General features: G+C 42.7%; 1 protein-coding gene across 2 annotated transcripts in view; it reads left to right on the forward strand.

Annotated features, from left to right (window-relative positions):
• The window catches only part of PDZRN3 (PDZ domain containing ring finger 3), a 240,068-nt gene that overhangs the window by 148,551 nt on the left and 68,949 nt on the right, over positions 1-22,568 (forward strand). The window lies entirely within an intron of this gene.

A 22,568-nucleotide genomic window follows, 5' to 3' on the forward strand; every position in this document is an offset into this window, starting at 1 on the left:
TGAAGAGTTGAGACTCTCCAGTGTGTTGCTCTCCACTGAGCTTACCTTCATCTCCCTTTCTGGTGGCTTTCCTCTAAAGCAGAGTCCAGGTTTCTGGGATCCCGTGTTGCAAATCAAAATGCGTTTTCTCTTTGAAATAGATTTGTAACAGTCTGATGAACTAGACTCTTGTGATGGTATTAATGTAATTGCTCTTGAGATAAATTACGAGTTCACGACAATTAAGTAGACACATTTCTGTGAATAAAGACCTTAAGAAGGGAGCAGCTGACTCTTTCATCTTTTGACCCATCCCTGCATCAGGCCTGATTAATCACTCACTGCCTTCTTATCCTCAGACCCCCCCCCCTCCCCCCATGGCTTCAGAGCCTTCACAGCTTGTCACTCCAGGCAGCCACTGCCGGTCAGTCAGAGGTGCCCTTCGTGTTGAAACAATTTGCCACGCTTGGATAATGGAAAGGACATTGGGCGGGGATGGAAGACACCTGGGCTTAGTCCTGCTGTGTCCCCTCGCTAGCTTTGTCGTTCTGCTCTTTTTCACTCTTCTTGGACCTTTCTGTCCTCCTTCATAAGGTGAGAGAGGCGGATTGGAGAATCTCTGATGTCTCTTACGTTTAAGTTTTTTTTTTTTTACTGTTTGTTTTATTTTTGAGAAAAAGAGAGAAAGACAGAGCCTCAGTGGGGGAGGGGCAGAGAGCGAGAGGGAGACACAGGATCCAAAGCAGGCTCCAGGCTCTGAGCTGTCAGCACAGAGCCCGACGTGGGGCTTGAACTCCCCGAGTGTGAGATCCTGACCTGAGCTGAAGTCGGATGCTCAACCAACTAAGCCACCCAGGCGCCCCTTCCCTTAAGTTTTTAAAACGATACTATAAATTTTATGAACAACCTGCTCGTAAATTTGAATACTTGGTTCCATTTTTTTCTTTTCAAGGGTAGAATGAGTGATTTCCTTCTCATGAACTCTGGGTTTCCATATATCCAGCTCTTTGTCTTTTAGGAGATAGATTCCTATCATCTGACCTTTTTATAAAGTTTAATAAATTGTGTTACCTCCATTTTTTTGTTACTTTGAGGTAAGAGGAGAAGATTATTCTCCAAAGTGACATACTCCTGCAAGGGCAACGTGACCCTTTTACCCTCTGACACCTCAGATGGCCATATACAGCCCCCGTGTCGAAGGGTCCAAAAGCCCATAAGGATAAGCTGTTTGCACACATAGTGGTGAAGAGCACAGATTTCAGGGTCAGGACAGACTGGGCCAAATCCCGCGTGTGTCTTTTACTACACTTTCATGGCCTTGGGCAAGTCACTTATCTGATCCCTAATTCCTAGCCCTAAACTAAGAATAATACAAGTACCTCATTCACAGAACTGTGAGTGGAAGATTCAGTAGTGCCACCCCCAGTAACTACATGGGCGCCAAGTGCAGAACGTGCTTCTCCTGGGACCCTGATGGGGAAGAAACTGGTGTGGGGCCTGTGGTTGAGAAAGCCGTGTGTACACAGGGGCAGGAGACACTCTAAACATACCGAATTGGGAGCAAGGTTATGCACTGACAGCATTTCTTCAGACCGATCCATCGTCTGCTTGTGGGAGGGGTGCAGATCGACCAAGGAAAGGTCCCCTGTCTTGAGGACACACAGTGTAGTACAGTGAGAGGTGCAACTACCAACTGCCCTTGTCAGTGACCCAGGGCTGGTATGGAAACAAGCATGGACTGTGGGGAGCAGGCGAGGGAGGAGGTCCCGGGAGAGCTTTCCTTTCCGATTTGGACTTGAAGAGCCGACTGGAGACGGTGTCCAGGAAAGAACAGAGCAGAGCCTGTCTTAAACATGGTTGAGCAGAGAGCTAGCCAAGCAAGTCAGACTGACCGTGGGCAGCTTTTCCGAGCAGAGAGACCCATCCGTGTGTGCAGAGGACCAAAGGTTTGAGCCTACTCACTTGGATCTTGAACTGATACCGTTTCAGCAGAGGAAAACTCTAGAGGGTCACTTGGAGTTCTGAGCAGTGGGAAATAACCACCTTATCAAGGGCCTGTCCCAGCTGCTGAGTTCTGAGAGCTGCGAACTCTGCTGGACTTGATAACGTCTTGGCCACAGTTTTGACAACAGTGGCTTCGAGCTGTGGCTGATCTCAGGTTGGCTGGCCTTCATGCCCCAGCGGTTTTAGGATCAGGGCACTCTCTGACAGGCAGTCACAACAGCCAAGGGCAGACATGGTTTGTTTGGTGAAGAGGAGTATTAATAGAGTTATTAATAGTTAGACCCTGGCCTCAGGTCTTACCCTAAGGATGGTGGTTTGAACTTCTCTGTAATTGGATTGCCCCCAATAAAATCACATTACAAACAAAAGGGTTTATTGGAACACCTGGTGCCAGCGTCTATATTGGAAATTGTATTCCAAGGCACTACAGTGTCCCTTGCACGTAACCTAATTTCCTTCCCTTCCTCCCATAAGCTACCCCTCCTACTCAGTCTATCCCTCCAGCAGGTTGTATTGTTTTGTTTTGTTTTGTTCTGTGTTTTCAGCAAATGGGTGAGAACCTGCAACGTTTGTGTAGACTGAGTTGAGCTCCCCACATGATGAATTGGGAGCATGGGCATGGGGCAGGGTACAAGAAGGGAGGCAGGATTGCTTTGGGTTGCCCCACCTGTCTGGTTAAACTGTTCCAGGAGGGGGAGTGGGGAGAGGCCTGGGTCCTTCCTTACAAGCTGTCATTACAAAGACCATGTTTGAAGTACTTCTGGTGGCCACACCAGTGGTGATCTGCTTCTCAGGCCGAGCTCACACGTGGTTGCTAGATTGGAGCGATATCAGCAGGTGCCTGCTCTCCAGGCTCCAGCAGTCTGGGATGACGCCCCCTAGGTGCTCTTGGGTACTTACCGGATACAGCCACAAAATAACCATGGGAAAGGAGCTTGGCGGGTTGACTGTGGACAAGTGTATACTGGCAAAAAGGAACGTCTCCTCGCATTAGAGTCCCGCGGGATTTGGTTCTACTGATTGCTCCCTTCACAATTTGAAAACCCTGCCAGAAGGAATTTAACTTTGACTCCTTGCAGGCTCAAAGAGTATGGATGCCCTCATTGGCAGTGTTGAAGTCGCTGTGTTACTTTGGTAAATGACGAGAGCATCATAAAGTAATGAGAGTGCAGAAAGCCAGTACCTTTTTCAAGCTGCCTAACCACAGAGGAGGAGAGACCTCTTCAAGGTGGAATAGGATTAAAGCCACATTTCTTAGTTTCTCATTCCACAAGCACTTAGGCTGAGTAAATCTCAGCAGTGAACAGATGTTCATTCAACAGCGAATTATGTAGAACTGAAGGCTCGCTTCCGAAGATAAAAGGTGGATGTTGATTAATCAACTGGATGAGACTTGGTTGAAATGAGTTTTTTGAACATTACCAGCCTGTAGCTTCTGTTATTTCCTATTCTTTTATAGAGTACTTAATCTCACAGAGATTATAAGCCTACCTGTGATGTGCTCAAGACAAAAAACGTTCGTCAGAGGGCTGGACCTCTCTGACTGTTTTTAATTCAACAACTACTTCTGAACCTAGTAACAGAACCCTTAAGTTAGTTTCTCTGCAGGTTCAGGATTTGGCCTGAGTAGTGCACATAGACCCCTCTGTTATTTGATTTCATCTTAAGGATAGGTGCAACTTAGTGACTCAGGGCAACGTTCAGTCAGTTTCATGTTGTAAATGCCGCTGGTATTCAGTAAATTTTTACACCAAATAAAAATCTCAATTTGTTAGTAGGCTTTTGTTTTTTGCTAAGTCCTTGCTTTCAGTATTTTTTAATGTTTAAAAACAGTTTTGTAGCCTTCAGGAATATTTTTGACCCACCACCCCACACAAAGAGGATTTTAATCTAAGACCCAAAAATCATGGTTAATCCAAGACCATAGATAACCCGTGAATTAATTACTTTTGCTTATAGCATATGTTTTGTTTTGTTTACTGGAGACTGTTTTGTCAGAGGAAGAAGCATTCTGGTTTTAGAACATGGGCCTTGGAATCTGGGAGATGTGTAATGTGTGTTTGCTACCTCCCAGCAGTGTGGCCCAGAGCAAGCTCTTGTTAACCCGTGATATTCTCCTCTGACGGGAATAGTCACAGTCTTGATAGCTAACATTTAGAAGGTACTCACTAAGTGCCAGCCACTCTTCCAAGTGCTTTATATGTCATTTAATCCTCCCTGCAATGCTGTATAATAACCTGGGAATAACAAAGTAGGATCTGCACCATAGGGTGTGTGATGTATTATTAAGTGAGACAGTTCGTGAAGAACACTCCATGCACTGTCTGGTACATTGTAAGAACTCACTAAATACGTGGTGTCATCAGTGGGTGTAGTCGCTGTCTATTGCTGTATAACAAATATCCCCCAAGTTTACCATGTCTGCAAAAGCAAAAATTTAATGTCTCACAGTTTCTGAGCGTCAAGCATCTGGGGAAAGCTCGTCTGGGCTCTTCTGGTTCAGTGCCTCTCAGGAGGTTGCAGTCAGGCTGGCCACCTGGATGGTCGTCAGAAGGCTCACCTGAGGATCTGTGTTGATGGTGGTTCCCTCACAGAGATTTGCTGTTGCCAAGGCTTCTTCCGGTCTTCCCCGGCTGTTGGCACCAGGCCTCAGTTGCTCCCCAGGTGGGCTTTTCCAAAGGGCTACTCAAGACATGCCAGCCGCCTTCCCCCAGGACAAGTGATCAGAAAGAAAAAGAAGGAGGGAGAATGAACAACAGATGGAAAATGCGGTGACTTTTATAACCTAATGTTGGAAATGACACACCACTGCTTCTGCGTATTTTGTTGGTCGCACAGAACAACTCTGGTACGATGTGGGAGGGGAGTACACAGGGTGTGAATACCAAAAGGCATGATGATTGGGGCCATCTTGGAGGTGACTGCCACCGTGGTGTTTGTGTACTGTGCTTCTGAGTATGTTGAAGCACGTGCCAAACCATGAAGTTGGGAAGCGACCAGAGACCCTAGGAAAATGTCTCTAGCATTCAGGATTTGCCACTGAAAGCCTACCAGCCTGAGCAGTCGGTATATGGGTACATTTTATAGGTTAAATGCACCTGCCACGCAGTGGGGGGAGTATTTTCTGTGACTTTTTATTTGCACACCCAGACATGGTGCCAGATACTCTGTTTGCCCTCTCCATTTGTTCACCCTCGCTTTTATTTTAATATTCTGGTACATATTTTTTGATTTCCCTCCACTGCAGGCATGGCTCATAGTCCGTTCTAAAAGTATATAGCAACCCCTAGCTAAAGGTTCATTTCATTACAAATCGGCTGAAGGCGGTGAATTTATATTCAATCACCAGTCTGAGTGTTTTCTCCCAATTTTCTGGGGACGGATTCCCTGCAATATTCCCTTAAATGGATTTTTTGGCCTTTCTCTCAGGCCTGCATTTGACATTTTCTCAAGAATGTTTATTTTTTAATTTACAACTTTGAGAGGTTTATTTTATGAGATGGGTTTTATGCAACAAAATATAATGGGTTCAGGGGTGGGGGAACCCTGTGAATTTGAAATTGACTGCCATGAGGAGGAATTATTCATTTCATTTGTGGGAGAAAAATGACAGATAACATGAAAGTGGAAAGGTTTCAGGTCTCAATTCACAGATGGAACAAATGGCCTTTCATAAGTCAGCATGCTCAGTGTTTTGTATTTGCCATAAATATCTATTTGTGAGGCTTTTGGAAGGAGGTGATTAGGACGTGAGCTCCCAGTGGAGGATTTTTGCAGGGTCCACTTGGCTAAAGGGGCCTTTTGAATTAAAACAAAAGAAAATGAAGGCCCTTGCCTCATCAGAACATCAGAGCTTAGAATCAGATGGACCTGCCTTTATTCTCTTTCTTCCTTCTAGGACTAGGGGTCCCTTCTGTTTTTCAAAAAGAAGATGCTTGGGTACTTGATGTCTGGGCTTGCTCATTCTAATCATATAATGGTGAAATATTAACTTACCAAAGTGCTGGAAGCTTTAATAACCATTCTGCCCTGACTCTTTGAGCAGAAAGGACTGGAAGAATCACCATGCTCCCATTTTCACCCGAATACCCCATACCACTCCATTAATTTCCAGGCATCGCCCTTCATTAGCGACCCTGTGGCTGAAGGACTGTGTTATGAGGCTACAGGGTCATGAACCGCACCATCTACCCCTTGGTTCATTTCACAGCTTGCTCCTTTCTTAATGCCTTACGGCTCATTTTCCCCCCTTCACTTGGCAAAGAGGGACCTTTCCCAGGGCCTGAAATGGATGGGTCTCCCACTGGTCCGCTTTTGTTTAATGCCTCTCTATTCTCTGAGCTTAAAAGTGAACACTGTCACCGTAATGGTAGCGTTTGCTCTGCACTCTCACCATAAATGAAGCTTGGACTGCAAGGAGATTATGGACCTACAGTGTTTTAAGGCAGGTGTTTTCTCACTGCATCCATTTTTAAATGAAGACGAATGCAAGACAGTGACCTTATCGTTCATTAGATTTGCTCTAATATGTAAACCCCATGGTGGAAGATGCTGTTTGGTGAGTTTAATCTACTCCACCTTTTTAAATAAATAAGGCAATTATGAGATGTGGTTATATTTTCCCCACTGAATGCCATTAATAGCGGGCAGCTTTAGAAATCCTGTGTGTATAAAATTAACTTCCAAAGCTGATAGAAGCAGGGAGACAGCACACCTGCTAAGCGCTGGGATTTCTCCCATCTGTCAGGATGATGAGCTGTGTTACCTTTGACCTTTGTCTTTGGTGATTGGCAGGCCGAGGAGGGCCACAGCTCCTTCTACCAGTGCCTCCTAAGGTGGCAGTGGGGGCAGAAAGAAATTTCTGCTTTCCCATAAAAGGGAGGTCCTAGGTGCCTAAAGGAGTGATTTAGGAACGTTGAAGGAGGGTAAGAACACCAACTCCAGAGCCAGGCCGGTTTGGGTCTGAATCCAGACTCTCCTGTTTACTAGGTGTGTGATTAATATTTTAATGATCGTTACCTTACAAATGACCCCCAAACCTAGTAGCTTAAAACAACGCACCTGTATTCTGCCACCCAGTTTCTGAGTGTCAGGAATCTGGAGTGGCTTAGGGCTGAGTGGCTGTGGGTCAGGGTTTCTCCCGAGGGTGTACTCAGATTGTTGCCTGGGGCAGCGGCCATCTGAGGCTGGGCAGGGCCGGGCCTCCATCTCTGAGTTCCCTCCCACGGCTGTTGGCAAGAGGCCTCAGTTACTCTCCCATGGTAAGGTCTGCTCATGACATTACATCTGGCTTCCTTGAGAGCAAGAAAGAGAGACAGAGAGAGTGCCCAAGATGAAGGAAGCCTTAGTAGTTTTAATACCCTAACCTTAGAAGTAACATCTGGTCACTTCTGCTGTATTCCATTAGTCACCCAGACCAGCCCTGGTACATAGTAGGAGAGGACTGCAAGACTGGGAACACCAGAGGGGGCCTGTTGAGGGCCATCTTGGTGGCTGGCTACTGTAACCAGGCAGGCTGCTTCCCTTCTCTGAGCTTCCGTTTCTTCATCTGTAAACTGAGGAGAATAATACTTACCTCAGGGGGTTAATAGTGAACATTGAATTTTAAAGTGCTTATTAGCACATTATCTGACGCCCGATAGACTCTCAGTACTACTTTTATCATCGTCATTGCTGTATCTACCCTGTAAATTTCTATAGTGTGTAATATTTTTTTTTAAGTTTATTTACTTATTTTGAGAGACAGCACGAGCAGAGGAGGGGCAGAGAGAGAGAATCCCAAGCACGTTCCACGTTGTCAGCACGGATCCCCATGTGGACTTGAACTCACAAACCGTGAGATTGTGTCTTGAGTTGAAACCAAGAGTCCGGGTGCTTAACCTACTGAGCCACCGAGGCGCCCAGTATCGTTTTTAAATGGGCCTAATATATATTGAGAATTCATGTTTTCTTTTTCTCCTCGCCATTAATAATCACCCTCACTTCCTTGAATTTCATCCTCTTTCCTGTTTGCCCACAATTAGAATCCACAAGAATGTCAGTACTTAAAGTCCCATGGGTAACCCTGCTGAGTTTCCTCTGACTGCCAGAATATTGAGGATATGGTTAATGGTAGAAATTGCAAAGTACCCTCATAAAGTATTGGCCATGTTATTAGGAGTTGAGAAAAAAATTATTTCCTGTGAAAGAGTTTTTGATCGGGGAACTAACACTGGAGTTTGAAAGAAGACAAGGGACATCAGAGGAAAGTAAGAGTGGAAAGCTATAGAACATGCCTTCCCTTTACTAACTAGAGACCATCTCTATTTCTGTACCCCTGTAGGGGTCAGGTAAGATCTTAGGACCTTTCTCTGGGATTGAAGCTCATTTGCACACAGATTTGCATAGATTTTTGAAGGGTTCCCAGCTCCCATCCATTCATCCCAGGTTAACCAACTCAATCTATAGAAAAAAAGCAAGAGTACAGTATAGGCCAACATATTAGGTCAAGTTTTCCTGTGTATTTTTATCTACAGTGAATGGCAGTTTGGTGTTCTTTGTACACATCGAGCAATCATTTATACACCGACACGTATGAGACTTGTGGTGTTTCTGACAGTTTACTTGCTCCTGCAGCTCTCTGAATGATGCCAGCTACCCATAATTTGTTTTTCTCAGCCATGATGTAATCATTAAGTTGCCGTAATGAAGATTGAAGGTTTAATAATGGGAAGTGTTACAAATTCCAATTTAATCATTCCTAAATTGATTAGTGACTTTCCCCAAATGCCTGGCTGTGGAAAAACAGAGACCTAAGAGAGACAAAGTGCTGTGGTCCGAGTTTGATAAATGGTGCTTTGGTGTAGCTGTAATTGAGTTATTGAATTTACTCATCTTCCAAATGATGTTTGCATTGTCTCGGCCATATGTGTTGAGGGCCAGGGAAAGGTCATTAGAAGCTTCAGACTGAGGGCATGTGTGGGTTACAGTGGTTTTGATCAGCGACATCGAGGTTAGTCAATTAAAAGAAACACCCAGTGCAAGGTGTCCAGAGCCTCTCACCACAGAACAGTCAGTGGCAAAATCCCAAAGGCCTATTTAAAAGAATCTGAAGATTCTGTAAGTAAATGTCTTCTCTTGGCCCGGAGCTATTTAGCCCCTGACAAATGACAAGGGTGAGCCTCTGCGGGCGGATTTGAAGGAAGGGACACCTATAAACAAATCCTGCGCTGGCAGGTCTAACAAAGCCAGAACTGCAATAATTAAATAACAGCACTGGCCTAGCTCACCAAGGAGATGGGCTGTGTGGTTTTCTGCATTGCTTTACTAATGCCAGATGTGAGCTTATTAACTTTTCACATCGATTTTCCTCTACCCTGGTATCTTAAAGGCAATAGATCGGCTCTGTACTTAAGTTGAGAAAATTTCCAGAAAAGTTTTTGTTGCTCTTTTCCATAGCCCACCACTTCATCCTTGCCTTTGCCCACATTTCAGATGGGCATGAATATTAATGCCCCTTGGGTTTCAGTGTGTAGTAAATAGCCCTCCTTTTTCCTCTGAACATATTTATGTAATAGAAAATGTTAACAGAAATATAATAGAAACTTTAAGATGGTAATTTTTTTTTACAGATCCATTAGAATTCATGTGAATAAACATTCTAAGCCTTCGGGGGGAAGCCAGGAGGCCATTTTGCCTCGGACCTAGGAGAGATCTGCCTTGAGGATGTGGACAGAGTCCACCTGGGGCCCAGCTGCCAGTTGGCATGGGTGAGGGCCCTGTCACTACATGGCAGTGGGCCAAAACATGCATATGGCGGGCACGACTCAGTTGACAAGCCACCTTAGACAGCTCCGTGTGCTTGACAGTCATGCAAACACAGTGTTCTAGAACCCCCTGAAAACATACCATGTGCATTTATTTTCCCAAGTCTGCTTACGGATTAACTTCTGAAATAGAAACTGTGTTAGTTTCTTAGGACTGCCGTAACATTCATTTCCCTCATCTGTCAAAGTCCCTCGATGACTTAAAAAAGAGACATGTATCATCTCAAAGTTTTGTAGGCTAGAAGTTTAAAATCAAGGTGTTGGTAGTGCCATGCTCCCTCTGAAGGCTGTAGGGGAATTCCTTCTTGACTCTTTGTAGCTTCTTAGGGGTTCCCAGTAGGCTTTGATGTTCCTGGACTTGTAGGTGTTATCACTCCAGTCTCTATCTTCACCTGGTGTGCTCTCTCTCTTCTTTCACATCTGTGTCTGAATTCTCCCTATTTATCAGGACACCAGCCATATTGGATTAGGGCCCACCCTAATGACCTCATTTTAACTCGATTACCTCATAAAGACACTGCGTACAAATAAGGTCACATTCTGAGGGACTAGGGGTTAAGAATTCAACAAAACCTTTTTGGGGGCACCCATTTCAACCCATTACAAATACTAAGTTTAAAAACTGAAAAACGGAACGTAGATTCTTTCTTGTTACTTAGGTCAGTTTGACATGTGTTTCTCCTATTTGCATCAAAGCTTCTTTTTCTGACTATCTAAAGGGAGAAAAAGGATAGTGGGTATTAAGAATGGACCCTAAAAATGTCAGTTTGTGACTGGCTCGTTGGATGATTGGCCCAGTGGGTCTTGAATTTGGAATTTAGGCTCAACTTAACCAGGTCAGATGACTTCAGCTCCAGGTTATAGATTTCATTCCAACCCTGGTTGGCTTCTCTAGATACATGTGCCGTTGTTTCCAGAAGGGCTTGTCAAACAACATAGGAGTGCCTCCCTCCCATTCCAGACTGGCATCCACAGCATACGGCAAGCAGTGGGTGGGATAGGAGATACTGGCTTTGGAGAGTTATAGCCCTAGGTTCAGATCCTGCCACCACCTCTTAACTAGCCAAATGACCTTGATCATGTTACTTTATTTCCTGAGCCTTTGCTCCCTCATTGATACAAATCAGAGGCTGAAATTCAAATGAGATGGTGTGAGTAAAGTATTTGCCGCAAAGCATGGGTTTAATAAAAAGTTAGTTCTTCAAGCAGCCCATGCTTTGTATAGTCCCAGAGCATGCTGATATCATTTTAATAATCATTAGCACTGCACTTTGCAATTTACAAAGCTATTTCACTTATTACATTTAATTTATATTTATTGGATTGAAGGACACTATAAAAATATAAAGAGGCTTCTTTTAAATTATTCACAACTAGTAGCCATAACTGTGACTCTTTCTGTGTTAAGTATTTTTTAATTTTTCTTTTAAGGAAACAGCTGCTGTTCGTAATCTCAGGGTTGGTATCATAGTCCAATGCAGTGGTTTTCAGCTGAAGGCAGTTTTGCTACCAGGGGACTTGGGGCAGTGTCTGGAGACATTTTTGATTGTCACAGCTAGGGGTATGGGTCCTGCTGGCATCTAGCAGGTAGACGCCAGAGGTACTGCTAAACATCTTAACAAAGCACAGGACAGTCTCTACAATGTAGAATCATCTGGCCCAGGAGGTCAGTAGTGCCAGTGTGGAGAAACCCTGCCTTAAGCTCCCAAGATATTTTCAGAAGTGCTCACCTTTCGCCAACACGTACAATTGGAAAATGGATCTTTGTTTTTGATTTCCATCCCTCAAAGAAAACTATTTAAATCAGAAGCAATATTTTCTAACGTTATGAAAGAAAAAAAAAAACCCTGCAGCTTCAGTCAATAAGTATTTGATGAATACATATCCCTAGGGTATTGTGTTGCTGATAAGTGACAGCTGTGGAAAAACCTGGCGCTCAGGCCTGGCTTTAAACATTAAATGGTTCAAGCTCTTGGGCTGGCCCTTACAGTCACAGTCGTGACCCGGTGAACAGGCACACAGCACTGGCAAATTTCACTCAGAGCTGAGCAAATGGAAGGGCCGTCCCCAAGAACATGCCTGCCCCAACATGGCAGTGTCCTAGATCATTCCAAATAATGTGACCTCCAAATTATCGAAGGGCTGGTGGCTGGAGTTGCTCAGATTTAATATATGCTAAAGTGATGAATTTTTTTTCTTAATTGTTTTTTTTTCCCAGAAAGAAAATAGCTATTTGGTAGAAGAAGAATGCCTGGTAATAATCATATTAATAATAGGAACCAGGCGTGTGCCAAAAGTGGCCTTTGCATGTTGATTGAGTCTCACAGCAGCTCTTTAGAGGGAAGTACTGATTCACCCATTTCATAGTTTCAGAAACTGAGGCTTGGAAATGAAGTGATGAGCCCAATCTAGGCTTGCTGCCTCCCGTTCCTCAACTTAATTCCTGGTTCCTATTTCCGTCAGTCAGCGTGATGAGAAAGTTTGGGAGGGAGGTGCTTTTAATAATGAAAGACCGTTGGCCTGCAGTCAAGTTGTATGTGAAGTGTATTGACATCTAATTTGAATCCGTCCCCGTGGTCATGAGGCCTCTTAAATATAATAAATCCTGGAAAACTTTGTTTGCCTTTTATAGCCCAGCAGATGAGGTGTGTGTTCACCAAACATCAGGTGTTCATATGTATTCACAGTTTTTCCATAGACACGGACTTCATCCAAATAGCATTTCCAAATATGCTTTAGTTAACTCAGGGGAAAAGTGTTTGTGTGCTTGTGTTTTTCAGGGGGTAAGGAGATAAGGGGTGCTTAAAACGACACAAATTTATTATCTCACAGTTCTGGAAGGCAGAAGGCTGAAATGTGCCCTACTGGGCTATCATCAAGGCATTGGCAGGACTCTGGAGAAAAATCCATTTCCTGTCCTTTTCCAGCTTTTGCGGGCTACCTGCATTCTTTGGTTCAGGCCTCCTTTTGTCTTCCAGGCCCACAATGTTACATTTTCTGACCTTTCTTCACAGTCACATTATCTTCTGCTTTTTCTCTAATGTTTTTTCGTGGCAGTAAAATATCAGTTTCACCATCTTAACCATTTTTTAAGTGTATAGTTCAGTGGTGTTAAATATAATTCACATTGTAGTGCAACCAGTCTCCAGAACTTTCTACCTTGTAAAACTGAAACTCTGTACCCAGGAAACAACTGTCCATTCCCTTCTTCCCCTAGACCCTGGCAACCGGCGCTACTTTTTGTTTGTATGAATTTGACTACTCTAGATACTGCATATAAGTAGAATCAAAATATTTGTCTTTCTGTGGCTAGCTTATTTCGCCTAGCGTGAGTAATGTTTTCAGTGACCGTTTTCTCTAACTTCTGGAAATGGAGAATCAGTAATACTTGTCATAAAAAAAAAAAAAAATGATTGTAAAAATGAATTACACTGAAAACAGCCCGCTAATAGATGCCAGCTGGGTTGTACTATCTTTTGGACACTCTGATTTCACATCTCCCTTTTAGATTAGCACATATTAGCAAGGTCAAAAACACATATCGGCCCCAAACTGAGATTCCTTCCTACTTGTTTATATCTGAGACCTCTGACTTTTTTTTTTTTTTTTTTTTTTTTGCGGTCTAGAGGGTAGTCAGACATTGCAAAGAGCAAAACGCTCCTTGTGATGGGATTCAGTGTTAATTCAAAGCCTGTCCTTGTACTACTTAAAAATAGTTCAGGTGCTGTTGAGAATCACCACTGTAGCACATCCAGAAAGGAAGGAAGAAATGGGCAGGAACGCGCAAATAGGCTCACGGGAGAAACAGTTGTTGCGGGGTATGCGGTGTCTGCGGGATTGAGTGCACTGAAAGAAAAGAGTGGCTCTACCATGCTTTTTCCTTCACCTGGGCAGATTCTCATTGATTGTCAATTATGTGTCAGCAGGTGGTAACAAAAGGCAGTTTAATTCCCCATGAAAATCAGGACTTGCCCTGACTCTGTGCCTTTACTGCCAGTACCTGGTGGTTGCAAACGCTCATTAATCCCTTTGTGTAATCCCCTTGAGATCACCAACCTTAAAAGGAATCTCCAGTCCGCGCACCACCTCTTCAGCTGGGGTCAGATGGAATATCAGATGGGGTCTGGCAACAGTTATAGACAATAAACTGTGAGTATCTTAGTAGCAAATCCAGGATAAATTCCTAGGGATCCATGTTTGCCCTTCTTTGGAATCTACCCAATGCCTTACCAAGAAAGAATGAAATGTTGCTCAAGGGGAAGGGGGAGAAAAATCCCTGTTGTCCTGGAAAGTTTTTATGTATTTCTGCTTTGTTTTTTATGTACTAGAATATTTTCTTCCATTCCTTTTTTAATTAAAACAGAATCCCCCCATTGGGGGGTATATGGTTACTTTGAACAAGAAAGATGTTGTGATAAAGTTTTTGGATTCACATCAAGGCAATCTGACCTTACCTATAAGTTCATTCTAGAGTTTCTCTGTGTTTAGGGAGGGAATGAATATAAGCTAAGAACCGTTTCTAGGTGCTGTTCATCCTGTATGATTACTGCTTTCACTCACACTGTGGACCAGCCCTACCCCCACCTTACGGGACTCAGGAAGCATTCTCTCCTTGGTCTGAATCTTCGCCTCGAATGCCTTAGGCACAACCAAATGTCGTTAACGAAGCCTGGTGTTCTAGGTGAGGCTATTGTTGTTCTGTCCTCACTACCTCTCTAAGACACATCTATCCTGGGTGTGTTACCTTTTGTTGCTTTTATTTGTTGTTTTCCTATGGTGGCAGGTTTACCAATCGGCTAACAGAATGCCAGGTGTCTTTACACCCCGTCATGTTCTCTTGTAGTCCTATCTAGTGATAACTGTTTGCTTGGGGAGACCAGGAACTTGTGTTGGTCATTTCAGATAGAACACCATATGTCAAATTTGTAAAATCTTGTTAACATTGTGTTTTCTTCGCTTGAGAATTACCCTCTAGTAGGGGAAAATGGGATGCCAATTACAGCAGCCTCCTGCTGTGAATAAACTGGTGTTATATTCCCAGACATCAGCCTGTGCAAAGAGAAAGCCCCCAATTGCCTTTTGCTTTCTTGCATGATAGACAAAGCTTTAGAGTAAAGCATAATTAGCTTGACTGACAATCAGGAAAATACAGTCTTCAGTATCTGTTTTTATTTTAAAGTCTTCTTGTTCCGGAGACCCATTCCAAAAGCCATTTTACAATTCATTCCTCGATGCAAAATTCAATCAATTCGGAGCACCAGAATTTGTTTAAAATGTTCAGTGCATATTTCAAAAGAAAGATAAATGAATCCATGTAGTGACCAAAGAAACTTCTAGTGTATCAGACTGTTGCTATTAAAGAAGAAACCATAAATCCCAGTGGCAGGAGAGCTAGTAAATTTTTTTTAAGCTGACTCCTTTGGGGGGAATTTGGATCCTACGCTAAGTTCTTAATTTTATTGGGACAGAGATATTGCAAAAAGAAAATCGTTTCTCTGGCACTAAACACAAATAATATACAACAATAATTGTGACTTCCCAGTAGCCGTTTTCTGACCCTCCCACTAGGGTTTGCTTCATCATGGTGAAGTATGGCAGTGTGGTTTTGTTCATCAACTCTGGTCCCTTCAGAGGTTTTCCATAGAAAATTAGAAAGGGATATTTTGTTTGGTTTAATTAGGGTTTTGTTTTCCAAGTCTGCTTCTCAGATTCTGCCACCTAGAAGCACACGAGCCGATGGATGTTCAGATCCTGTCCTCTTCCACCATGCCTAAGGAAGTCGCTTTGTTTTCAATAGGGGATGCTGGACCTGAGGGGAAGAAAGAGAAATACATAGAAAAGGAAGAGAGCCTGAGGTTCAGAATGCAAAAATGAATAAACCCAAAAGAAAATACCCTTTATTATTCATGAATTAGTTATCGAGGGCTTCGTATTATGTGCCAGGTGCCAGGCTACCTCTGTGGGTAAAACACCCAATACTACACCACCTCTGCCTGTGAGCACTTCCTTTCTAGTCCAGCAAAGAGAGGCGGATACTCTGTTCTTTTGTAATTAAGATTTATTACAAGATTCATACAATTCCTTGATCTGGGGACAACTTAGCAACTGCACCTTTGGATGAGGGGGGGGTCTCTGAAAACCTAGCAGAGCAGAATCTGGCTTTCAGATAAAAAAAAGAGACCCCCCCCACTTTCTACGTTATAAATCAGTTTATAATAAATATATATATATATATATATATATATATATTCATTTATATATGCATTCAGTAAATATATATATTATTTTATTTATTCAATAAATACATATTCATTTATATAGACATTCAATATATATATGCATAATATAATATATATTGAATGTCTGTAATAAGTAGTAGCATACGAATTATCCAGTGATGTCTCATGCTGTTTGTTGGGGATCCTAGAGCCAAAAACCCTCTTGACTCTGAGTAACCAGACAGCTCCCAAATACTGTTGCACATGATTATCTCAGCTGTCTGCTTCTTGATTTTGCCAGATCTTTCCTTCCTAAGTCTGACGGAGCAAGGATGGGCCCTCCTTGAGGTCACAATGCAGTGAGCCCGCCCGAGAGCAAGAATTCTGCCACTGCTCCCCCAGTAAGACGACCAGTTCTTTTTGAAGCTTTCCTTTTCTCCTTGCTTGAGTGCACATCTCTTGCAAGACCGAGACTTCAGCCTCTCCTCTCCCTGTGCCATTTCCTTCCCGCCAGTGCTGGTCCCAACAGTGAGCAGTCACACAACAAGCAGAGCGGCCGTAGGCAGCGGTCTACTTGGGTGGCCCAAACCAAGACAGTCCGGGTGTGAATCCTGACTTTGAGCCTAATACTGAGTCCCTCTCAGCCTCTTGTTCTTGTGTGTAGAAGCATGGCAAGTAAAGCCCACAGCAAAAGGGTGTTGTAGAAACTAAACACGGTAATGGGTGCCAAGTGCTTTGCAGGGTACCTCTTATCTGGTGGTGGCCACTGAATAAATGGTTGCAGCCACTGCTGTTGTTAATTGAGAGACTGGGACGGCCCCCTGATGGCACACTCAGAAGGATCTGGAGGCCAAGTAGAGACTTGCTTTTCTCTTGACATGTCATTATATCCAATCTAAAATGCTTTAGAGACTTTTTGTGACATTATACAATAGGGTGAAAGCCTCTAGACCTTGAATGGAATCAAGTTCCTTTTTAAAGGTTCACAAGCTATGCAACGCTTCCGTGATGAAATTACGATTCTCCACCTCTCGAGCAAAATTACCGTTCAGATTGTTTGAGCTGATTATGCTGGTGTTCGAACTGCAGACTTCCACAATCAGAAATGTGAGCACAAAGAACAGCATCACTGCAAATTAGTCGTCTCTTTGACACCTTGCTTTTCATACAATTGAAAGAACTCACATCACAATTTACACTCAAGCAAAAATGATATACGGTGTCGATGCATAACATGAAAGATGATACTCTGATTTTTTTTCCTCATTAATGAATATTGAGCAAATAAATAGAGCATTTCAGGATCCTGGAATATATGGGATTCGGTGTATTTATTTTCTTCATTACTCTAGCCACAATATCACCCAGGAGTATCTCAGAGATGACAGCCAGGCAATTAGAGACAAGTCTGTCCAGGCCGTGGTGCTGTGAGAGTGAATCATGGCCCTTTCTCTGGCCGCCCCCTGGCCGAACCCCTGTCCTTAGGGAACCTCAGACTCTGGATGACTTGGCAGTTGCTGTGACATGTACTTTCTCACAAGTGTGTGACATGTCTGTGATACAACATCGACTGGCCAAAGAACCATCCGGATGACTTAATATTATCTCTAGGTCTTTCTGAAAAAGCAAACCAGTAATCTGTTGGAAACATTTTGCATTTTTTCCTAGATTGTCACCAGAACTTAAACTGTGTTTGGGGGTGTGAATGCAGAGACAGTGTCTCTAAACAGATGAATGAAGCAGATTACCTGTTTTTGACACAAACACATTTGTGCTTATTAATTAGTGCTTCATATGTTCATGAGGTGAGTTTCACTAACACAGTCTTTCTGGTGTTTATTCAGTTAAGTGGGGGAAGTGTCCAAAGGATTCCTTTAAAGATTTCTGGGTTCTCCAAATTTGTACTACGTATCCTAAATTTCTACAGCTTGCTCAACTATATGTAGAATTGGCTCAGGATGGCTGTGAAATGCTAAAAATAAAAACATGTGCACATAGCATAGGCCTGACAAATGGTTAGCTCTAGTCAAACCTGGCTATTTTCACTGATATAATTGTTGGGTTTGGATTCCAACCATTTCCTAACATGATCAGATAAGACCCTCCCCCCCCCCCCCCCGCCTTCCATACTGGTCTCTCTTGACTGACTCATTCTGAGATCACTTGACACATATTATAATGAGTTATAGTAATAAATACAGTATGAATCCCTATATTCATATGTAATCCATAGACAAGCTATGGTAAATGCATTTCTTGGATGAAAATAAACATTGTTATTTTCTTGCCTCGTTCTTGATCAACTACGAAAACTCAATAAGAGTATGTTCATATCACTTTCAATGTTAAACTTTTCATTTAGAAAATACGGTATCATCAATAAAGAAAATGACTTTCTTGCCAGAAACATGCTCCCTGAAGAGAATTTTTAAGTTTCTGAATTCATAGAAAACCTGTGGTTTTCAGTGGATTGTTAAGACGGATCAGGATTCCAGACCTCAGACTGTCGGTCCCATTTATTTTGGTCTTAATGACTCTGACACATGAGGAGCTAGTTGGCTTGTTGATTGGGTCTGTAATGACCTTTGCCATCATGCTGGAAAAGAAAGCTCACTCCTGTGGAGGACACAACCCGTGATGCAGGTACTAGAGATCACTGAAGAGAATGTTAGCCTAGATCATTATTTTTCCAATCATTATTCTCTCACCAGTTGATTTTTTTTTCCAGGGGGTTTCTTTTGCTCAGACATTTTCTTTTGCTGTTAATTCTCAAACCAGCAAGCTTTAGTTGCATAAAACAACAACAACAAAATCGCCACAATGTATGTTTGAGAATTCTAAGAGTGGTGGATTCTACCATCTCCCTTTTATTCACAGACTTCTGGATGTGATTCGTGACTACCGCATACTAACCTTAGGCAAGTTGCTGACCTGCTCTGATCTCCAGGTTCCCCAGTCTATGAACTAGCAAGAAAAGGGAGTGCTTATTTAAATCATAAAGCTACTTGGAGGATTAAGTGAAACCATGTAGCTAAGGCTTCTCACACTGGACTAGTATATATGATAGGTATTCAGTAAATCCTGCTTTGCCCTTAAACCTTCGAATATGCAAAACATTGGAGGAAAACTAAATGGAAAGAAGGATCCACACACATCTGCTCTGAGACGTACTACTCATTCACGGGGAGTACCTGTCCCAGTAAGATGAACTCATTTGGATTTTTTTCAAAGCAGTGGAAGAAAGCACTATTGAGAGGCCACCAATCCCTGAAAGAGAGATGCCATCTGATGGTGGTATCAGATGTGGAAGCAGTCAGCTAACAGTCCTAACTGTGGGCACCATAGTAGATTCCATCCTCTAGGACCACCTCATTTTTCTGATCACGTTCATCAAGAAAGCACACCCAGCCCAAAGTAAACTGCAGCCAGTTGACCAGGGTCACATTTGGAGGGTCCACTGTGTTCAGAGTCTTTGATGGGTAAATAAAGATAAAAAGCAAGGGGGGGGGAAAGGCAAGGGTGGGTCACATCTTTCCCTGTTGATAACCAGGCTCCAGGTCTCTCTGCACCAGAGTGCCTGTCCAGTTTCCATGGCCGGTCTGCTGCTGCCTCTTCCGTTCCACTTTCCTGGGGTAGTAGGCTTGCAGGATAGTGGGAAACACTGCCCATAGGACAGAGGCCTCATGCAGAAGAGGTTGGCGGAAGCGCTGGGGGCACCTGGGTACAGTACAGCCGTCCCCATCATCCTCTGACCTGGTTCTCACTTGAGGCAGACAAACCTGTACTGGGGCCTTTCTTCACCAACACCATTTCCCTATTCCTGGGTCTTGGTAATTCTCTGAATATGAGCTAAAGCTGAAATTCATTGCCCTCTATCCTTCCACAGGAGACTTTTTCAAAATAAACATTTTGTTTGAGTGTGGCAGGTTGTGTGTCATTTAAATTTCAATGTATAAGTTCCATGATTTGCTTTTTTAATTTCCCCATATTAGTGATGGGGAGACCATCCTGGCAAAATCAACAGAGGAAATCCATAGCACAGAAATCAAGTCTTCCATTATCTCTGTGGCTAAATTGTACATCTTGCTGGGTGGCAGGGGGTGGGGTGGGGGAGTGGTCTTAGCTGTTTTTAAAGCCATTGACCCACCCTATCAAATAAAGGATAAATGGGTGCCCTATTTCTTCCATTTATCCCTGAAAGTGTTGTTTTGGTTGAACCTATCTCTTTACTGGCTATTGGTCATTTATTCTTCCAGAATAAAAAGGTCAACAACATCTGTTTCAAATTCAAAAATATGACCATTACTTAAGAGCCTTCGCCGTACTTAAGGCAGATAGTTCTTTACAAATACGATTATCTTTATTTTTTTTACCATCACAATATTATGCTATTTTGTGTGGAACCTTTCTTCAACTGTAAATGTAAGCCTTGAATGCATCTTAAAAGAATCAAGTTTGTCTGTTCTCTCAGTACTTTGTCAGGATGTGCACAGCTACAATGAAAGCCGTTCTGATATAATGGTTGAACAAGTAAATATTTGCCAACTCTAGGACAGTCTCATCATCTGACCTTAATGAATTCACCAGTGGAGAGGGTGTCATTTGTTTTTCACCATGGTACGAAGAGGCACACATGCACACATGTCCACATGTGCACAAACACTTCCTTCTTCCTCTTCAATACCCAAGAAGGTGACATTTATGTAATGTAAATTGTACAGACAGTATGTTGGATTTCTGCCTTAACACCATTCCAAGAAAGCAAAGACCCATCTTCTCATAATTTAGCTTTAAATGTATTTCTCCCTACGACCGTTGCCACTATTAAGAAGCTCAGAAGAAATGGTTATTATTTATGCAGGGTTTGTGCTCCCTCTGCTGGTTCTGTAATTAAGTAATAAGTCTAATTCCCCTAACTATGCTGATGTCATCAATTATTTTTGTGCATGGACATGGAATTACCCAAATCAGCAGGTTCTGTTCAAACATCATCAGGAAAATTAGCAGGGGGTCAGAGGAGGACAGTTGGCCTGGCAAAAACAAGTGAAGAAAATGTACATTTTGACTTGTATCAATTTGTGTTTGAAAAACCCAAATGCAGTGTTATGGTTTTGTTTGCTCAGTGCTAGAGAAAAGCGACTCATCATTGTTAAATGTGGGATATTATATCCCATCCTCTCAGAGGATTTTGGAAACAAAGCATTCTCATCCTTGGAACAAGATTTATTTTAGTATGTTTTACAGGTGAGAAAAAAAAGCTCAGAAATCATATATGCCTTGCTAGTGAGAGCCTTTTTGGGCTAAAAAAGTAGATTTGTATAGGTGACTTGTACTGGCCAGAGTCTTGATTTCCTTCAAGGAATGTCATTGAATTCCTTTATCTGAATTGTCTTTCTTTACGAGTGTGGGGACCACAGTATACCTCTTTCGTAATGTTAACACATTGTCACAAAGTCATTAAAAACTCAAGCTCTAGGGGCACCTGGGTGGCTCAGTGGGTAAAGCATCCGGCTTTGGCTCAGGTCATAATCTCACAGTTTGTGAGTTTGAGCCCTGAGTTGGGCTCTCTACTGTCTGCACAGAGCCTGCTTTGGATCCTCTGTTCCCCCCCACCTTTCTCTCTGCCCTCTCCTGCTCACATCGTGTTCTCTCTCCCAGAAATAAATAGACAAAAAAAACCCAAAAAAACAAAAACAAAAAAACAAATAACAACAACTCAGGCTCTAGGTTTGGATCAAGTAAGTTTACATTCTGGCTCCAACAATTATTGTGTGATTCTGAGTAGGTTACCTAACCTTCTCGACCTCACCTTTCTTGTCTGCAAACTGGAAAGAATATGCTAGGCAAGAGTTTTTACCTTGTGGAGGTATCATAAGGATTAAATAATGCATGCATGCATGGTGCTGACTGATGCTTACAGCATATCTGTGATGATGATCTCAGTATCGTCTTTGGTCATTACTCAGCATGATTCTTGCTTCACAGTGAAAAGAGCTTCTTTTCCCAATTAGAAAAACTTAAACTTTTTATGAAAATTGGGAAGGGAACTCCAAAATGGTAAGGGTTCAGTTGTACACTACTAATCAAACCTTGAAATAAGAGATGCAGAATTGGATGTAACTCTACAAGAAATCAGCCGGTGCACCAAGAGAGTGTAGAAATTCAAAGACCAATATCCTAGGGATGAGAAGTCAATCATACCCAAGTATCAGTAGAAAAAAAATGTTTATAATAATAATAATGAAGAGACTTCACATCAGCTGATATCCCAGTACACAGAGATGAGATGTGAGTAAACATCCTCTGGATGTTATATATTTACTTACTCCTGCATTGTTTTATCCACCTTTTGAGTTACATGTAAAATACTGCTGCACTGTTTGTGCTTGTTCTAGAACCTCCTGTTTCTCAGCACCATGTTCTAGTCATCTCTCCATGGCAGTAACATGTAGATCTTCATCATGGTCATGGTCAATATTTTTCTTGGCTCACTTGGTCCTTAGCATTTATAGATACTACTCCACCCAGCTTAATGATTGTGTTCTTAGATAATACAGATTAA

The sequence above is a fragment of the Neofelis nebulosa genome, chromosome 4 (genome assembly GCF_028018385.1).
Source record: "Neofelis nebulosa isolate mNeoNeb1 chromosome 4, mNeoNeb1.pri, whole genome shotgun sequence".
NCBI lineage: Eukaryota > Metazoa > Chordata > Mammalia > Carnivora > Felidae > Neofelis > Neofelis nebulosa.